This window comes from Mytilus edulis, chromosome 4, assembly GCF_963676685.1.
Source record: "Mytilus edulis chromosome 4, xbMytEdul2.2, whole genome shotgun sequence".
Classification (NCBI taxonomy): domain Eukaryota; kingdom Metazoa; phylum Mollusca; class Bivalvia; order Mytilida; family Mytilidae; genus Mytilus; species Mytilus edulis.
In genome coordinates, this window is record NC_092347.1 from 51,282,661 (window position 1) to 51,298,931 (window position 16,271).

Consider the following 16,271-nt stretch of genomic DNA (forward strand, 5'->3'; position numbering starts at 1 on the left):
TGGTGTAACTGTACAGCATGAGAAGGAACTATAAAAATCAGTTAAAAAAATCTTGACTCATTAGATGGATACTAATAGAAATACATCTAACAATAACAGAGTGGACGTGGCTGTGGCCGGGTACTTTATATCCCAACAATGAAAAGACACTAAGTACTGATCTGAGAGTACTCGCAGTTACTGACACTGGTCAAAAATGCAAACACACACATATATTAATAGAAAGTTGCTATATTTTTGTGCACAGTTGGGAAGTGCATTATCGTCTCAAACCCTGGCTACTATTTTCCGAAGTCAATGTTAAACACAACATTAATATCATTATTATACTGACTGTTTACTATTTCAAAGAGTGCTAATTGTGTATTTCTATGTAAAAAAAAGGCTATATAGTAAGAAGCCCTTTATGTAACTCTTCATATATATATATAGTCTGTTGCAACAGCAAGGCATACTAATTTGGCATAGTGCAGTTAACGCTATATATTTCTTTAAAAAACTATGCAAAAAAAGAGCAATTTTACTATAGAAGGACACTCTTACAGGAAGTATAATAATATTTTTATAAAGGTGTACAAATAATGAATGATGAAAAGAAATATACCAATAATAATAAAAGAACATATAACAGAAATTACTTAGTTTATGTGTAGGTTTTAAAGCGCTTCGGACGCAAGAAATTATTAAAAGAGTTGTTTTCAATTTTTTATGGCCGTTTATCGGGTTTGAATTTAAATTTTACAAACACAGCCAATTGTATGTCAAAATTATGCTTTTGTTTTCTCCTTTAAATTGTTTCAGGGCCTTTTAAAGCGGACTATGTGGCATGGGCTTTACTCATTGTTGAAGGCTGTACAGTTACCTACAGTTATTAATTTCTGTGTCATTTTGGTCTCTTGTGGAAAGTTGTCTCATTGTCAATCATACAACATCTTCTTTTTTTTTTATATAGTACCATATGCTACAAGTTGACTGATTTGGATACCATTCAGTATACTTTTGTAAAAAACGGTTTATTGAATTTAAATGTACAAAAACAGTGTAAGTTTACAACAGATCATGATGGTCACTATTGGCTAATGAGAAAGCATTGTGCTTCTTCTCTTGTTTTAATTTTCATGTTAATCAGAGTTTCTATGACACTAAAATCATCAAAAACAAGAAGGTAAAAAAGTTAAGACCATTTAAAATGAATAATTTCACATACTGAAGATGTTCTTTCAAAGTACAATCCAAACTTATCAGATTGGATTTTATTGTCGAGCCTGCGACTTTGTCGCAGAAAGCTTGACATAGGAATAGTGATCTGGCGTCTATATATTTTAGAAGGTGCAATACCTGAATGCTTCATAATTTGTATATGGATGCCTCATGTTACGAAGTTTCCCTCAGTCACATGACCAATGTCCTTGACCTCATTTTCATGGTTCAGTGACTTCTTGAAAAAAGTTAAGATTTTTTGTAATGTTCAATGATTCTTATCATAAGTATTATGATAACTATATTTGGTATGTGTGTACCTTGCAAGGTCCTCATGGCCGTCATACAGTTTTCCCCTTGACCTCATTCCATGGATCAGTGAACAAGGTTAAGTTTTGGTGGTCAAGTACATAACTCAGATACTTTAAGCTATAGGTCTACTATATTCTGTCAATGAAAGGACTGCAAGGTGTACATGTCCAACTGGCAGGTGTCATCTGACCTTGACCTCATTTTCATGGTTCAGTGGTCAAAGTTAAGTTCTTGAGTTTTGGTCTTTTTTTCTGATACTATATGCAATAGGTAAACTGTATTTGGTGTATGGAGATATTGTATGATCTATATGTCAGTTGTGTAGGTTTGTTTTGACCTTGACCTCATTTTCACGGTTCATTGCTCAGTGTGTCTAAAGTTGTGTTTTGGTCTGATTTTCTTAAACTATAAGCAATGAGTAAACTATATTTGTTGCATGAAAGAATTGTTAGCTGTACATGCCTGCCTGGCATAGTTCATCTGACCTTGCCCTCATTTTCATGGTTCATTGGTCAATGTTTAGTTTTCTTGGTTAATGTTAAGTTTATGTGACAGTTGCAATAAAGCTTAATATCTAGGACTATCTATATATCAATGATTAGTAAAGAAGTGAGACATTTCAGCATGTGCATTCTTGTGATATGTAGTCGAGAACAAGAAACTGAAGAACAACAAATAAGGCTTCCTCTGTCTCATTTTAACCTCAAACTTGCCTTGAGTGGCCATCTCAATTCTGGATATATTACAAACTTTAATGACTTTGTAAAACAACATCAGTGTCTGAATGCAAAGGAAGTTAATGAACCATGTATTTTTTCAACGATCTTCTTTTCCTTCTTCACAAAATTTTATCAGCAGGTAAATAAATATTCATTGTTAATATCACCTTCAAAAATAAGAGCTTGGATTATAGACTTATGTTTTGTATCAATTTTACTTCTTTAAATTGAAATTGAAATTAAAAGCTTTCATTTTTTTCGTCATTGCCAACTATCACTATAAGTTTTTGGTGTATTTTATAGGCACATCTTGGTATTTAGATATTCCACCACTATGTTACAGTGTTGTGGTTATTCTGTCATCTTCAATTGTTTTTTTTACTTTGTACTTCATCAGAAGTGTTTGCATATGTTGTCTGTTTGGTTTGCCCTTTTTTATTTGCATAGTATTTGATATCAGTAACAATATTGACTATTCTTACTTTTACCTATTCAATGTTGTGCTCACCATGTTGTCAATATGAAGGAATTTTATGCAACTGTCTCAGAATTGGGACTAAGCTTTTTATAAAACCGGGTTCAAACCAACAACTTTAGCTTAACCATTTTTTAAAGGTTCTAAATTTTTTAATGGACAGATTGTCTCTTAACACATACCCATTTAATTACCAGTTTGCATACAATAAAAGTTATTGAGAATAATTCATCTAGTTATAAGTAACATTATAACTGATGAAATTTCTACAACATAGAGTACAAAAACCTTTGCCAAAAAACTACATTAAATCTGCAATAAGGAACAAGATAAGCACGAGCTAATTCTACTATATCAGTTTTGCCACTAGATATGCTACACAAGCAGCACATTTTGTAAAATATTATATATTTTAAAAATGCTTCCTTGCTGTACTTGCAATGTATATTTTTTTTGGTGTATGCCTCTTTGATTTTTCTAGCTCAGGTTTACACCCTTCTTCAGCTTCAATATTACATGACTTGGTATGGTATATATTGATAATTCAATGTTATATAAATAAATTAACTAAAAAAGGTATGGCAAATTTAATTTAATACGCAAGAACTATTTACTTAATAAATTTAAGCCATAAATAAGTATATTTGGTCCGAGACCACAATTGTCATCCCTTATTGTCGTCCCTTGATTTTTCGTTGTTCACAAATACAGTCCCTAGTGTTGACAGTTGGATACTTGCCATTGATTTTTATACCCTTTCCAAATTTATTTCTCCATGTTTAATGCCTCAAGTTGCAAGAAGGGGGCTGAAATTACACTAAAAAAATTTGGGTCCAGAATTTTAAAGGAAAGTAGTGATTTGGTCCAGCTGAAAAAGGTTAAAAATTAGCACTTTGGAAGCTGTCAAAAGATTTCAAGACAACCTAAACATAAAATTGTCCATATTTTGAGTTAGAGTCGATGAAGTTTTCTATAATTTTGATATAATTTGTCCCAAAAGTAGAACAACACACTGTAAAAGTTTCTTTGAGAAAGCGCAGGTGGGATTTTTTTAATTTTCATTTATGTTCTAAAAGAAATGCACTTTGAAATAATTGTGGTCTCGGACCATTTATAATTTATAATACACAAATGTATCAGATTTATTATCATCATAAATCCTGTTGAATAGGCAAATGACTTAAATAATAATAACATATATGCAAATCCTTCACATAATCCTGATCTTTAAATTGTGATTGAATTTCAAGAGCTTACAAAAATGCAATCTCTATGTACCTAAATAACATGTAATATAAAGTTTACTTGCACTATCATAGTAACTTGTAGAAACAAGAGACTCTAACCAGCTTTTCTTCATGTTTGTTTCTGAATTAATAAATTAATAATAATTATTAATGCAACTTTATTCATACAGCAAAAAACAGTAAAAAGTCAACAAAATAAACTTTTATGCTGTTATTATAACTTAACCAATTGCTGTACAATGTAACCTATGGGAATGCAACAAGAGTATAAATCCCAATGACCGAAAATTATACCATGGTTTTGCTGTATATGGTCTTCGAAAAGAAACGGAAAGATAGGGATACCTGGCGTTGGCCTCTTCAATTTTTTGACACAAAAACAACAGAGTCAATGTGGGGCCACTAAGCTAAAATGCCCACTTTGCACCAACCGATTTAAATGAATGCCTAGGGTGGGAATCGAACCCACATACACTAACTCTGTTGTCCTATAATTTTAAAATAGCAAAAATTCCCTCTCAAAACAACCAAACGACTAGTTTAAAAAATCTTATATATATTACTTGATAATATGCGGTGATTTTCAGTTATTGAAATATATACCTAGATTGTATCCTCATAGAGTTCAATGTACAGCTACGTGTTTAGATTTAAATTTGCAGAGGTTTTTTTTTAAGAGAGATGGAAAAAAAGCGTGCACATCTCTTTTAAGGAGCTTCATATATGATAAATACATTAGACTTTTTATAACATTACAAATTTTGGACCGTTAAAATTTGATAGCAACTGGTTACTCAAAATGAAGCTCAAGTTTTTGTATAAATTACTTTAATTTGTGATCAACATGTGATTATAATCATGATAATTTTAAAATCAAAGTCTTCAAAAATCTTGGTTATATTTGCCACAAAACAGCCTTTTCTATTAAATGCAGTGAAACAATAAAAAATAAAGCTTTGCATGAAGTTTCTCCTTAGTATATGTACAAAATGGACCATCTCTATTAATGGTTTGATCTTTTGATACTATTGCAATTTGAAAATTTAGTTATTCACATGACTGCAGAAGGGGTCATAAACCTTAATAGCTCTTACAGGCACTCATCTTGTTATATAAAGGTATATAGGGAAAAAAATATTTTTGAGACGAGTGCCTGTGATTACTCATTGGTTCAAGAATTGGAATAACATTATTTTTCACCAGTCACTCGTTTCATATGACTTAAATTTACATATTGTATTACAGCCTTGCTTCTGTAACAAAATACAATCTATGCTAGAGAACAAAATTCTAATCACTTTAGGATAGTGATAATCTTTACTTCATATATGCATCATATCATAAAATTGAGCATGGAAATGGGGAATGTGTCAAAGAGACAACAACCCGACCAAATAATAAACAACAGCAGAGGGTCACCAACAGGTCTTCAATGTAGCGAGAATAACATGTTCTTAGAATTATTTACAGTTAATGATAATATTTTAACCTTGATGATGAAATATAAAAACACAGCGGTATCTCCCTATTTCAGAATTAAAAGCAAGATTATGCCTAGTACATATTTCATAATTTTGGTCATTTTTCAGATGCATTGTTTGAATTAACTTTTTCTAACACATACTGATAATTTTCTACCATGCAGCTGAATTTTATTTGTAAATTATAATGATTATACATATTTAACCCCTCTGGGTATAAACTTAACTTCCACACTCCTAACCTATATGTTTTTGTTTATGCGAAAAAATGTACTCCATGATATTTCCTATCTGAAAAAAACCTACAAAAAATCTTATTTATAATCATTGGAATAAGACTGTTTTGTGTTTATTAATTAATTTAACTATATAGGCAAAGTAAAATTAAAATTTTTCAACATCAATCCACTTGGTATTATTTTAAATGGATATCTATGAGAAAACCATGATGGTGCTCCATGTAAGGTTGTTTGATTTTGATGAAACTTTGCTTAAATGATCAGGTTGACTTCAGATGAAGGTCCCACAAGTTTGATGCCCTTACGTCAATGGTAACCATGGTAATGTTAGGAATTTGTGATTTTCTCTTGTTCCTATGTAGATGCTCCTAATGAAATACAGAGACTTCATAGATTTCTTAAATAGTAATAAAGACTATAATACTTCAGAGTGTTTAAATACTTTTTTTAGCATAGATAGCATGTGTATGAAGAATAAATCACATACTTTCATTAAACATAATGATAAATATAGAAATTAGGGGGGTGGCCCAACACATAAAATGATTGAAAATATGACCTTTTCATCTAGTCGCACTAAAACAGTCACTACAGCCCAAAAGAAGCTTTAATTAGTCCTAAATTTTTAAGAGCATGAAAAAAGCATTATAAAATAAAGAGTTGAATTATATAGATTATTACACACCATTTAGGTAACTTGAGTTGAAAATTTCAAGTTAAATAGACTAAAACTCAAATTTAAGTTTGGTTTTTCAAAAAACTTTAGAAATTCAATTTCAATTTTAACATATTGAAAATTCCAAAGTATCTGACATCAGAAGTTCAGTGTCTGAAAGGTAAAAAATGTTAACACATGTTGCAACTTTTGTTCTTGCTATCTGGTTAACATATTACTCAATTTATTACTCAATTTGTTCATTATTACCTGAGAAAGTGTTGAAAAATATTATTTTTCTATATTACAAAGGGAGATAATCCAGTAAGATGCATTTTTAAAATCTTAAAATCTTAAAATTGCATATTTTTTAAACTTACAAGCTCTCAGTCCATTTAAAATACAAACATATCTCTACCTGGATGTGATCAGTGACAGAGCTTAATGCATTTTACAATATATGATTAGTTTGCTCTTGTTTTAGTTATAAAATTCTTGAATGTAGGACAGAAAGTCACAGGACAAAAAGTCACAGACAAAAAGTCACAGGACAAAAAGTCACAATTAATTTTTTCTGAATATTTTCTTTGAATAAAAAACACTTATTTCTGCAAAAATATTTTTGTATTTTTCTTGAACTATTGTATATAAACCAACATTGTAAAAAAAATTTATCCAAAAAATATCAAAGATGATCAAATAATTGTTAAAAAAAACAAAATGTCAACGTGGCTTTGCACTTAAATGGCTTCATGGTGCCAAGAAATATACCCTTTGCATGATTAAAATTAAATAAAAATAAATCTTCATTTTTCAAGTATAATGACACATTTCCTACAATTTAATATGAAATATGTATTAAAAAGTAAATATTTCAAGATATTTCTCTTATATATTCAAATAATTGTCAACAAACTATTTGTGACTTTTTGTCCTGTGACTTTTTGTCCTATCAAATTTGTGACTTTATGTCCTGTGACTTTTTGTCCTGTGACTTTCTGTCCGTTTACCTAATTCTTCTCACAAAATGTCTCAATTTACAATTTCTTAATTCTTTAGAGAATTAATGATTATTTAAATATTAATCTGTACAAATGTGAATTTTACTTCTTGATTAAAAGAATTTTTATATTAAACAATTACAAAGTATGTAAACTAACTATCACAATAGAGGCCATAAATAATAATTTTCATGGTACAAAGGGAGATAATCCAATAAAAATTGAATTTTCAAAAATCTTCAAAATAAATATTTTTTGTCTTCAATGAAAGTGTTCTGCTCTAGATCTGGACACTTTAAAAAGACTGCAAGATGGCAAGTTCTGAAACCATACAAGAGACCACCAATGTAAGCTGCTGAATAACATTGTAATCAAAATTCAAAATGAATCTACTAGAATTTAGAATGATGATTGTAAATGAGACAACTTTACAACAGAGTCAAAATAACATGGATTGAAGCGATTCAATGTCATTGTACAACCTTCAACAGTGTACAACACCCATACCATATAGTAAGTGTGAATGCATAACAATGACAAAATATGGTTTAACAATTCTGACCAAAAATCAGATATAAGAAACATCATACAACAACTTCTACATAACTGGCTCCTGTCTAGATTATAATTATTGACTTTAATCTTTTAAATAAATGTAAACATTTAGAATATAGGTTACAGTGACCAGCTTTTGGCTTGGTGCTGATATACAAAACTACTTAATATGTTCTTACTGTACGCAAGATACATGTACAAATGTATATACAATTTTTCATGCAGTTTTAAATGATCTTGAATATAAAACTGAAGTCAGTTAAGTGTGAAAATGTAGACCAAACTTCGATTTTTTTTAAAGAAATGGATTTTCTTAACATGTGTATTTGGATGTTCCTGCCCCTTTATGATTTTTACTTTGATTTAAGCTTTTAATATCAAATTTTTGTTAAACAACCAAATAACATTGCAAGAATAAGATTAAAATACATCCAAGTTTACATCTATATTGAGTTAATTAATCATGACTTAGCAGCAAACAAGACACCAATAGTTGAATTAGTTAAGGAATTTATAGTTCATGTAGTAATGAATTGTTTCTTTAGTGTCTGATAAATATTTACATAAAACTAAGAATAAGATCAATAAAACTAATAGGTCAATCCAGTAACAATTTCTGATAAAACATTATTGTGTTCATTTGCAATTAAATGGCTAAGTACATTTTGAAGATCTTCATCATCTTCTTAATCATTTTCTATTTTGACGACCTCTACAGATGGATTTTTGGACTTCTCTACTTTCTGTTTTTTGATGCACAAGTTTCCAAAGAAACTTCTTATTTGAAAAATTGTCATGTTTAATGTGTTTGTATCTTGGAATACGCATTGTATCATACCGGTATGTGCTTTGTCCAATAAAATATTTGAATTTGAAATATTTGTTGATGAGACAACCACTTTGATGGTGAGAAAACTCTGTTTCCTTGTGAATCAATCTCATTTCACATTTAATTGGAAACTGTGTATGGATTTGTTTTTATACCGGACTCTTCTCCAGCATTAAATAAAACTGCCAAAAAGTCCTTTTAATACTTTTGGAGAGAACCTCACAGCCTTTTTTTCCTTTTTTTAAAGCATAACCATGCTGTTTGTTGATATTTCAAGAATTCAAAGGTTGATTATATCTAATATCTTGGTATTTGGCAGACCAAAGCCTTTTGGAAGTATCTATGATAAAATTTTGATTTTCATCATCAACAACATTTTTACTGACAGACAGGTGTCTTAATAATTGGTCTTCTTTCTTAAAGTATGCAATTTGGATCAAAATTTGCATTATACCTCAATGTTTTGATGGAAGCTGGTTTAGTTTCTAGTATTTTGGAATCACCAAATGTCTGTAAAAAATAATTATAAATAGGTTATCCTCTTGAGACTTATCTAGGGGAGTTTAAAAATAAAATCCTGAAAAGAAATGAATTATAAGCTGAGTGTAAGATATGGTTCCTTTTAAATTCAAAATCTAATTCTAATAGAATAACTAATCTAAGAATTCAAATCTAGAAAAAATTTCAACAAGTGACCAAACAAGACATTAATTTACGAATGTGCGTACTGCATTAGTTGTTCTGCTTGTAGTCAGTAAATCTAGTGCTGATCACCGTCCGCTGACACCTGCATGAGCTTTATTTGGCAAAACAATTAGGAATTTTAGATCCTCATATTTATGATAGTATTTGACCTCGTTAGGCCTTTTTATTTTTTATGTTTATTTCAGCATCACTGATGAGTTTTTTGAAACAAAATGCACTACCGGCTTTACAATTTGAATCCTGATATCTATGATGAATTTAATTGGTTGTTATCTCATTGACTCATATATCCAATACCCTTCCCTACATCATATGTGTATCCAATACCTCCCCTACATCATGTATATCTTTAAACAGTGATGCTTTTAAAATAGTTAAGTTTTAGGCTATCTAAAATGTGTTAGGAGAACATTCTACTTGATGATTGTTTGTGAATTTTATGAAGTAGCCCCATTGTTTTAGTCTTTGGAGGTTTTTTTTCTAGATCTGGTAATTGGTACCATATTTTTTTAAAGGATTACAAAAATAAATAAATTCTTACCAAATTAGAACCAAATAAAGTTAACTTGTTTGAAATCCTGGTCATGTCTGTTGCTTTGACAAGTTCCCCTCCAATGCCATATGCCTTGTAAACTCTCATGCCTTACTCATCAAACTTGAAATTGTTGAACTGTGTAACTTGGAAATTCTTTATTGTGCCACATATTAAAGGTTGTGTTTCATATGATACATTTACCACTGAAATATACATGTTTTTTTATACCGCCATGGCTTTCAAGAGCTTTTTTTATCTGTTTACCATTGGTTATGTCAATTCCTTCAATCATATAAGTCAACACAAGAAGTCCACAAGTGCCTGATTTCAGTATTTTGAATGCACTGCTGAAAATTTGTGACACAATATGCCACCCTTGCTTCTGCTCCTCCACAATGTGTACCATTGAGTATATATCAAAGTTCTTATCATCATCATTTTCATCTCCCTCAGCTTGTGGCCTGAAGCACAAATCATGTGCCAGCTGATGCCCTGTTTCCGAAATCATTCACTCTGAGTTTCACGGAAAGTTTGTGGTATGTACTTCATGGCCCAATCAGCAAGAATCAATACTTCATGTGACTGCAAGTTTTAGAAAATATCTCTTTTGCATGAATCTTGATTTACAGTTCTAATAGAATGATCCCTCCAAGCCCAAATTTTTTTCTGTCATGTTCAAGTTCTTCTTTCTCTTCAATTTAGATGTTTGAAAAATTTGATGTCAAAACATTTTGGATTTCATCTCTGATTTGGTACATTCTATCGCAAGGTTGACATATATTGCTGTGGGTATGCTCACAGCCTTTTTCTGATCATGCAAAGTGCATGCAATGTTGACTGCAATCACTTTCTGTAGACAAGTGACTTCTAAATTCATTCTTCAGATGTAATTTCAATGTGTCTAAACTTTAAATAAGATCGGATACTTTTGTACCAAGATTTGAAACAACTTTGCTGCGCAAGCTTTTATGATCTAGTACTGAGTTGCTCTACATCATGTACATGGAGGAAGTATGGTGTTATCCTTGCAATAGTTGTTGTATGCTGTAATAAGGCGAGATGCAATCATTGTTCTTATTACCTTTGGTACCTTTACAGCCAAACCTGATGACATTTTAAGGTGTCTTCATCCAAATCCAACTGCTTGAAGATGACATGGAGCAGAAATAAATTCAATGAAATGATGAATTTTCTGTTTTGAAAGGCGAAGGTGTGTGATCTTTGGTGGAGTAACATACTGTCCTGGAGCATATTTTCTAGCTGCATCAGTTTTGTAAATAGTCAACCCTTCAATAAAACTTAAAAGTTCAGATTTAGAATGTTTCTCTACTATTAATGACAAAATTTGGACTTTAGTTTAGTAATCTTCTGCATTCTTGTAGGCAGATATGATTGCCTCTGTAACTGCATCTTTTTGTTTGGTTTCAATGGTCTTCAATTTCATGCTTTGATACACTTGAGTCATCAATTCTACACCTTGAGATGTAGCAATGCTTTCACATATTATTTCAAATGCTAATCTTGCTTGACGTATATAATACATTTTTGTCGAATACTGTAGGTCTTCTAGGTCTAATGGTGCTTGTGATTTGAGAGGTGAGTATTGCCCAAGAGACATCATTTCCATTGCCCAGTTAAACATATCTTTCTGTGACCTTTCGTCTTTGGACCAATTGGAAGAAACTGTTGTTTGTGATGAAAACATATCAGGGTCTGAAAATAGCAAAAAGAAAATACATGATTATTTTGAAGGATAACAGAGTCAGAGAGTTTACACCCCTACTGCTGGGGTATAGGGGTGGTAATTTTGATCACATGTGGACCAATTCAGAAAATAGGTACACAAAAAAAATGCTCCACAGGGCACAGCTTGATACAACCGCAGTGGGAGAACCCTGAACAGTTGGGGCACAACATTCAAGCTTGATACAGCTCTGAATTTGGATTGTGATTAAATAATTGACACAGCACAGGTTTTAAATTAGATATTTACCAATTACATGTATTGTCCAAAATCTAAATACATGGTTAGATTGAGCATATTAAAGAACCCCAAGAATTCAATTTTTGATGACATCAAACAAAGATTAATTTTGGACCATTTTTACCTCAATGTGGACTAACATGACTAATTTGATAACAGTACCAAAAATAAAAAAATCTAAATACAGTCAGATTCTGCATATCAAATAATCCAAATAATTCAAGTTTTGATGAAATGAAACAAAATTTAATTTTGAACCCTTTTGACCTAAATGTGGACTAATTTGATAACAGTACCAAAAATTAAAAATCTAAATACAGTCAGATTCTGCATATCAAAGAACCCAAATAATTCAAGTTTTGATGAATTCAAACAAAATTTAATTTAGGACCCTTTGGACCTCAATGTGGACCAATTTAAAAATGTGGCCAAAAAACTTAATTCACAGTTAGATTCAGTATATCAAAGCCATTCAATTTTTGATGAAATCAAACAAAGTTTAATTTTGAACCCCAATTTGGACCAACTTCAAAATTTGGCCCATAATCAGAAATCTAACTGGACCAAATTAAAAAAGGGGCCAAAAATTCAAAATCTTATTACATGTTTAGACTCAGGTTAGTTAAGAACTCCAATAATTTAAGAACAAAACCCAATTTATAATTGGTCAGGAAATAAGCCATTTATGCAAGGTATTAGAAAAGTCTTGTTTTTGCCCCTAATTCCTAAAAAAAAATGCTTATTTGGACCCTTTTTAGTCCCTTAATTCCTAAACTGTTGAGACCATAATCCCAAAAATCAATTCCAACCTTTCCTTTTGTACTTTCAAACGTTGTGTTTAAATTTAAGAGATCCATTCACTTAAACTAAAGTTATTGTCCAGAAACTTAGTGTCTTCGGACAACGACAAAGTGATACCAATATATAACATTTTTACAGTTGTATAAAAAATACTCAATTAGATTTACCGTTATAAAGAAACCCAAAAGTATTCCCTAATTTGTAATAAGAATGTTGGCACCTGTTTCAAAATTACAGGTAGAAAAAAATAAACAGGTGCATTCTTTGAGATATAATCAATTGAAAATTTTTCTGAAAATGACTTTCTCTAAATTGTTCAGCATTTAACATAGACACACGTTTTTCTTTACAAAAGTCTTTGCAAAAATTACAAGGGTTTTATAAGAATTTCAAATATGGCTTTGAACTATACAAATGTGTATGCAGGTGAGATAAAAATTGTTTACCTGAATCCACAGACATTGCTAACTCTAGGCCTCTTCATATTTGCTATCAGACACCAGTTCTGTAAAAGAAAATAAAAATAGTAAACTATACTGCAATATTATCAAATCATGCTTAAACTGTAAAGGAAGACATGGTCATAATATAATATTTTGTCTCTTGACACTCACACTACATTTTCTTGCTTAAATAAAACAGAAACAGCCTTAAATTCCTCAGATAAAACTCTCTTTATATTGTTGCTGCCAGTATTTATTTCCCACATAAAGAGAGATATTTCTTGTATCAAGTGCATCATACTAACAAGCATTAGCCTTTCAAAAAGGGCTAAGTCGACTCTTAGCTGATGAAAATGGAAAGTGCTTTCGCTTTGTAGATTCATTTACTAGAATAGCCACGTGTATCAATCAACAAATTTTACCACACACTTGAGGTCACACGTTATGAAGTAGTATATATCGTTTAACGTTGTTGTTTACGAAACTCAAGAAGATTCGACTATTTATAGATAAAAGTTACCTGTGTACCAATATCATGAATATGCATGATTAATGACCAGGCAAAATCTAATTGCTAAAATAGAGAGGACAAATCCGATACTCTACGGGATTAATTGTTTGCCTCCAATAAACAAATTTGCCCATATAATTTCAGTGTGCAGTAAACTCATTGTGACCTTTTTAATAAAAATATGTGAAACTAGTACATATTTTTGTTTAAGGGCCAGCTGAAGCATGCCCAAGGGTGCAGGATTTTATCGCAGTATTGAAGACTTATAGGTTGTCTGCTCTTTGATCGGATTCTGTTGTCTCTTTGACACATTCCCCATTTCCATTCTAAATTTTATTTATGTCAGTTATTTGTTAAAAAGAAATAAATATTGATTATTACATTGATACCAGTGGATTATCAGATTTATCCAATCTCGATAGTTAAATTATCAATTTTAAAGTCCGAGCCTTGGCGAGGACTTTAAAATTTATAATTTAACTATCAAGATTGGATAAATCCGATAGTCCACACATAACTATGTAATAATCTGTTTCTCTAATGATTAAAAGATAAATTTTCCATTTTTTCTAAACAAAAATCCCCTTTGAGTGCCTTCCACTTTCCTCGAAGTTGTCAATTTCATTAACACCAATAAATGTGAGAATATTTTGATTCATTCGGTGAGCTGAGAAAGGTTATGACCCTTAAACTTAGCCAATCATCTTTTGAGATCACCGGCAACCACACGTTGATTAAAAATATTTTATACAAAAAAGAAAGGGATATATTTCAATAGAATTAGAGAATGGTGTATACAGATTGCATATTAATGATATTATGCTTATAAGGCTATATATACATTCATTGAAATCATAGTACAAAAAGAAGTTCCTCATAATATGTTTTTTTTTTACCAATATTTAGTTTTTACTGCACACTTGACACCAGGAATCAATTTACCGGTAGTATAGAATTTTGAACCTTACCATGAATGTTTGCTGTAATTCAATTCTCCTTTTTTGTTCACAAAAACCTGTATTTATACTTTCAGTTTCTGTATCAATAGCTTCTGAATCTATGGACATGGCTACTTGATTTTTGTCATTCATAGTTGCAATTTCTAAAATAGAAACAAAATTAATAATCTACTGAAGAATGTGTCTACAAGATATGAAATATAACACAACGAAGCATGAACTGATAAGTTAGTTGATGATTTGGCAGTTCAAAAACTATTTGATTTGATATATTTCTTATCTTTCCAAGTGTGAACACAGATGAGTGTGGATAGTATGTTTGGATGTTTGACAGAGTCTTATGACAAAAGGGAGTTCTATGTTTTCCTATATGGTGTTATTAACTGTGTTGCACGATGACAACCAACCTGAGCATTAGGAATATTGTTTATTTAATATTTAGTTTTTATGTTCAAGACGGGCAAGGAAGAGACAGTAATTACATTAATTACCAAATGATTATGATAGAATTTGTTCCACATCTTTGATTTTGGATGCATTTTGTAGATAGGAGAGCAACACATAATAGGTTCATTTTTTCAAAATGGTAGATGATATATAGATTTGATAACATGATATAAGAAGCCTGTAATTCAATGGTTGTCGTATGTTTGTGTGTTACATATTCACTTTTCATTTATTTTTTGTACATAAATAAGGCCGTTAGTTTTCTCATTTGAATTGTTTTACATTGCATTTCGGGTCCTTTTATAGCTGATAATGGGGTATTGGCTTTGCTCATTGTTGATGGCCATATGGTGACCTGTAGTTGTTAATTTCGGTGTCATTTTTGTTTCTTGTGGAGAATTGTCTCATTGGCAATCATACCACATCTTTTTTATATGTATTTGCTTACTATTTATATGGTTCTATTTATATTATTTTGTGGTGAATTATCAGAGTATCATTAGTAAAAATTTTTGTTAAAATGTTCCTCAGATTAGAATACATTTATTGGTTTTTAGTAATGACAATGCCTGACATGATGCTTGGGGCTAGATGATCTAGGAAGTAAACCTTTATGCTGATTTTTATCATTTCTTTGATAATATCTCCTCCAAATCCGGTCAAAGCAAAGAAAACTTTTGACCAATATGACAATGATTTCACCAAAAGAACCTTTGTGAGCTTGCTTCAAAGACTCATAACTGTTCCAAAAGTAATCTGATAGAATTTCAAGCATGTCAAGTGGATATTATCAACAGCTACTTAATTAGTCTTAATATGTCTAAAAATCTACAAATAGTATTCAAAAGGTTATGCAAAATTATTCTCTTTTCATTTTTTCTTTGTTATATGGATACAAATATATAAGTGATACATGTACCAATACAGTATTTGTTGTAGTATGAAAGTGTAGTAATTAACATTTACTGTAACAATGTTAATTCACACAAATTAAGAAATAAACAAATGAATGAACAAGAATGTGTCCAAAGTACACGGATGCCCACTCGCACTATCCTTTTCCATGTTTCATGGACCGTGAAATTGGTTAATAATCTAATTTAGTATTAAAATTAGAAAGATTATACTATAGGGAACATATGTACTAAGTTTCATGTTGATTGGACTTCAATT

The 16,271-nt window shown here is 30.8% G+C and overlaps 2 pseudogenes; both read right to left on the reverse strand.

Annotated features, from left to right (window-relative positions):
* Positions 1 to 8,474: 8,474 nt before the first annotated feature.
* LOC139521430 (uncharacterized) lies at positions 8,475 to 10,058 on the reverse strand (annotated as a pseudogene).
* Positions 10,059 to 10,339: 281 nt separating this feature from the next.
* The window catches only part of LOC139521431 (uncharacterized), a 28,665-nt pseudogene continuing 22,733 nt past the window's right edge, over positions 10,340 to 16,271 (reverse strand).